Source organism: Dysidea avara, chromosome 12 (genome assembly GCF_963678975.1).
Source record: "Dysidea avara chromosome 12, odDysAvar1.4, whole genome shotgun sequence".
NCBI lineage: Eukaryota > Metazoa > Porifera > Demospongiae > Dictyoceratida > Dysideidae > Dysidea > Dysidea avara.
The window spans coordinates 3,841,513-3,846,944 of NC_089283.1; the positions used below are offsets into that span (position 1 = coordinate 3,841,513).

Sequence of the window (5,432 nt, forward strand, 5' to 3'; positions counted from 1 at the left end):
TTACATTTTATAGCACCCCCACACAAAAATTATACATGTAATTACAACATACAGAGGACACATGAATGCCAAACACTTTTCACAACAATAATGTAAGAATTGTACAATTATGACTGTAATATAACAGCTATGAAATGTTTTCCAGTGGTCCGCCATGGTAACAAGTCTCACATGATGGCATGTATATTCATCCAATCAAAGCACAATGGGAGTAACACGTAAGTATGATGGATGACAAGTTGGTATGACTCCATTTGTAGAATCCAGATGAGTGGGTGTGGCTCCAGTATGTCTATACAGTTAACAAACATTCCTGTTATAAATACGTGCTAGAGTTGCAATATAATAGCATAGTATTTAAATGCAACAATACATAGTCTCCATTGCATCACTATCAAACAACACTAAGTGGAGGATATTGTTGCATCTCTATAGTATGTACACTCTATCAGTACAACCTGTCTTAATGGCCACCAGTATAGAAAGACAACCTCTCTTGAAAAGCCAATTCCAATTGAGAATTTATACACTGTTACCTGCTTATTGAGTGAAGGTGGCAATAAACAAGTTCCACCGTAATTTATACACATGATCTGATCTGTATATTCTGTCAGTGGATGAGATCCACTTGGCCAGGACAAAATGTGACCCAAATGTCCTGAATGATCCATACTCAACCCACTTATGACCCAGTGACACAATGGAACTGAGTATAGAGAATACATTTATATTTATTTCTAAGATGTGTGGATGTGTGGACACATTACAACACATTACATGTACATACAAGACATGCTACGTACTGTTTTAGCATTTCAAGTCACCACATTATGTACAGACCAGTCAACAATGCTTCATAGTGCCCATCAGTAAACCTGAAGAAAAGTTACGAAAAATAAAAATTCACATAAGTACAATGAAACCTCATTAATATGGCCAGCTGTGGAACCAAAAATTTGGCCTGAATAACAAGGTGGCCTTATGAACGAGGTCATAAAGTACTGCTTAGCTATATTTGGGATCTACTAGAGGTGGCCAATATAATGAGGTGGTCTTATTAAAGAGGTGGCTGCTAAGTGAGGTTTCACTGTACATACAGTTCACAATGGTGAACAATATTAATGGTTAACAATATACACTGAAACCTGCAGGTCACTTGTGGAAGATTGCTTTATACACAAAATGACACATTCAAAGATGGATGATACAGTAACACATTGTGACTTCAACACTTGTGATGTGTCACTGCTAGGCAGCAACCATATACATGGCACTGCCAATGCACAACATCGCACTTGCTTGTACACACAATTTTGCTCAAGATTTTACAAATTGATAATTAAGGGGTGTGGAAACTAGCTTCTCACTCAAAAGACTGTGTGGCAGCTGTTTCCCTTCTGTACAAGTGGCCACCAAGACAGGTCCACTGTGGATGAAAGCCAGGCATTAGATATTTGGTATTTCATGTGTTGAAGGCATTCCAGGGCTTCCGGTAGTCTCAAATCTCACCACAGTTTAACTCAGGCAGTGTTGTGGTCACCACTAAACCACTGGAATGCTGTGTTATGTGAAAAATATATCCTATGGATAATGACTTCATCACTTTCTTCATCAGGAGCTTATAAGGGCCAATAGTGAAACTTTTTACACTTTGGGCTGACAGCCAACTGCCTAAGTCTGAAGCAGTGCCTTTGGTGCTCTAACAGATTGGCTGTCCCCTTGCTGCCAGCACTCACTGTCTCATACGTTGTCACACACTAAATCCATCTCTATAGCCAGTTAGAACAGTATGCTTCTTACCTTTTTTAAGGCGCAAAATGCAGCCACCTCTTTAAAAAGCTAGGTCAGAAAATTTTTGTCCCTACGGCCTGAATAATGACCAGCTTTCACTGTACTATTAGTGATTAGTGATCATGGAGGATTATTTATTAAGATACTAAGATATACAAATGCTACAACCTCTAAATATAGCAGTAAATTTTTACCCTGGTCCAATGTCTAATAATCGTGAGAGACTCTACTGTGACAAATACATGTTTATCATGATATGTGCTAATCGCCTTTTTACAATTAAGTTTTACAACACAAATACATGTATAATTAAACTCACCAATTGTGACTAAATCCCTTCAACACGAAAAGACAAGTAATGAGACAACCTTGGAGACAACAGCCTCACAAGCCTATTCTGGTGCGCTTATTTAGTAGTAATATAAATTTTAAAGGCGTTTATTTACAACAGGACATAATTACGCACCCCTCTATTGTCTCTGTACATACTTGCCTTTTCTTTACTATTCTCATTTCATTTCACAAGATCTCTTGGCAGGGGCGTAGCTTCTTCACTTGAATTAGTCAATGCTTGAAGTAGATCGAGATACTCTAATAGAACAGTCACATTTCTACAAGTGCCATATTTTTATATTGTAAAGTCTGTAAGTAGCTAGTAATTTAAACTATACAATCCAATGCTAAGCAGAAGTTGTAACTATGCTAAATATTGATTGCAGTGTTACAGCTATTTTGTGACTGCTCTAATAGAGTATTTTGATCGTTTTAATGCAGTACAAGATGAAAGGCAAAGTGTTATTAAGGGTTTACTAGTTAAAATGGGTGTTAGTTGACTGCAGTTGCATGCCACTAACAGGGCCGCCCAGAGAAATTAGAGGGCCCAGGGAAAAGAGTTAAAGAGGGGCCCAGGGGCAAGGAAGGGTCTAGATCCTGACTGCTCTATTAGAGTATATAGATCTTTCTTTAAACAGGCAATCAAGGGGCCCCTTTTGGGCTGGGGCAGGGGGAAAATACCCCCCCCCCATGTGGGCGGCCCTGGCCACTAAAATTACAGTTATATTTTAATATTCTGTCACTGTAATCGGGGGTTTCTGTCAAAACCATGGAAACTTACCTACTGTTATCAACAGTGCATTGCTTATTCTAACAAAAAGTATTGAAATCCCATCCAAAAACAGCTTATAGCTGTAAAAAAGTGCGCGTCCAAGTAAAGCAGAGTTAACTGCGACAAAAAGTAATGATATAATGCGGCCATGTACGAGGTGTGCAAGTTGTAAAATTCATATTAGCTAATCAGATAATACAATGTTATTGTTAAAGTGTTAATGAGAACTATGTGCTGCTAGTTTATAAGTGTGTGAACATCTTCATAAATGCCAAACAAATTTAATTCTCAATAAAGCAATGTGTATTGATTCTCTGATAGCAATAAATAGTTTGAGTTTGGCCGCCTTTCCTGTATACGGCAATGCTACGAACAAAGGAAAGGTGGCTAAACTCAAATTATTTATTGCTATCAGAGAATCTATACACATTGCTTTATTGAGAAATAAATTTGTGTGGCATTTATGAAGATGCTCACACACTTATAAACTAGCAGCACATAGTTCTCATTAACACTTTAACAATAACATTGTATTATCTGATTAGCTAATATGAATTTTACAACTTGCACACCTCGTACATGGCCGCATTATGATATCATTACTTTTTGTCGCAGTTAACTCTGCTTTACTTGGACGCGCACTTTTTTACAGCTATAAGCTGTTTTTGGATGGGATAATTATTACACAGTAGGTTATGCTATTATGCACCTTGAATAAACTGTTGCAAACTTCAACTGCAGTCTTATTGGGAGTTGCAAATGCTTCCACCCACTTTGTGAAATAATCACTGATAGTTAAAATGTAACAATTTCCTAGTAAACAAGAAATGTGTAAGTGTAAATTAAAAAAAAAAACACTGTAGCTACCACAGGGGGACTTGTGAGCAGAGGCGTAACTAAGGGGGGGCAAGGGGGGGGGGCATTTGCCTTCCCATCACTAGCTAAATTATTTTTTTTAAACCTTCGTCACAAGTTTACCAGTATTAAACTGGCACGCAAATGACTGTAAATTATGTACACTACTACGCGGTATCAACAGGGGTTGCTAGTGAATGCGCACACACAACATTCAATTCGCTCTTGAATCCATCGAACGAAAATATTAGAGACATACTTCTATATTTAGCCTAGATTACTCGCGTGATAGAACATTTTTGAATCTAAAAAGAGTGACCCGCTTCTCCGCGGCAGGAGTCACAACTCACAAGTGACAAAGGGAACCAGATGACGCTACGAACCTACTGCCTACGAGGTGATAAAGTGTTAGCTAAATAAATGTAGTTACCAAGTTAATTTTATCGAGTCAATCACACTGGATCTTTGTACGTACGGCAGTGCGGTCTGTTTTTACTTTGTCAGTCAGTCAGGTGGATCAGTCAAGCTTACAAGTTCTGATAGCAAGACAGGTGGGATTTCGTGCAATACATGGCATTTGAATTTCGCCGAGTGAAGTGAGTGAATACGTCATCCTGTCAGCAGAGTGCTGGGACTGCAGCACAGGCTGTGGCTAACGTAAAGTAACTTGTATTTGCACTAAAGTATTAACTCTGCTGGACTGTGGATGAATTTGTTGGAGTACGGTTGTGGCACGTGCGAAGATGCTCGACGAATATAGCTACCTCGATTGGAAGCAGTCAGTACTGAAGTAGTTACGTAGCTAGTTATTTAGGTTGTAATAATACAACACCGTATGTTGGCTAGCCCACCATTGGGTTATTAGCCGTTTTTGCAATCATGAATGATTTTGAGTGTTTTGTGGGGGCATGCCTGCCCCTCTATCACCTTCTGGCTAGCTACGCCCCTGCTTGTGAGCAATTGGTCCAATAAAGTCTATTCCTATGTGGTGCCATGGTGATTTGACTGGCACTGGATGCAACTCCGGAGTCACAATATCAAGCTTTCTGTTCATTTTTTGGCAGACATCGCATCGTTTGACCTGCATGTATAAATATGTGAATCTATTATGCATTAATTATAAAGTGGAACATCAGTTATCTGAACGCCTTGGGATCAGGGATGATCCATAAGTCTGAAGCTAAGTGTGAAACTGAAATTAAGTGTGTCATAAGTGTGAAACTGTGTATAGGTCAATAGCCTAATAATAACATAGGTAAAAATAACAGCCATTTTCAACTACCCTAATAGAACATGCATCACTACTCTAATAGAGCAGTCATATTTTGTAGTTCGGTTAGATACATGTAAGTGGGGTCTGGAATACTGAGATCCCACTGTATCACACAGCTGTAAACATGTACAAAACTAGATAGTAGCTAGTTGACACTTACCACATCCCCTATATCCTTTGTTATACCATACCACGTGAACCTCTCTGTTACCCTAGCAAGAGTTTTCTTAAATCCCAAGTGCCCAGATGTAGCATCACTATGACAAGCTAGGAGAATTCTTAGCTGCTCCTCTTTGCTTCTGATGTATCTCAGTTGAATGTTACCCTATAAACACCAAAATTCACGATCACAACTCTGTATCACCTAGCTAGCTACCTTTCCCTTTCGCTTCTTGGTTAAATACATTT

The 5,432-nt window shown here is 38.8% G+C and overlaps 1 long non-coding RNA gene across 1 annotated transcript; it reads right to left on the reverse strand.

The window, feature by feature from the left end:
- Nucleotides 1-230: 230 nt before the first annotated feature.
- On the reverse strand, nt 231-2,660 carry LOC136241072 (uncharacterized). The gene is made up of 3 exons (XR_010694142.1): nt 2,111-2,660; nt 804-875; nt 231-292 (listed from the first exon to the last, which is right to left on the reverse strand). It is a non-coding gene; the product is annotated as an uncharacterized lncRNA (long non-coding RNA).
- Between the last annotated feature and the right edge of the window lie 2,772 nt (nt 2,661-5,432).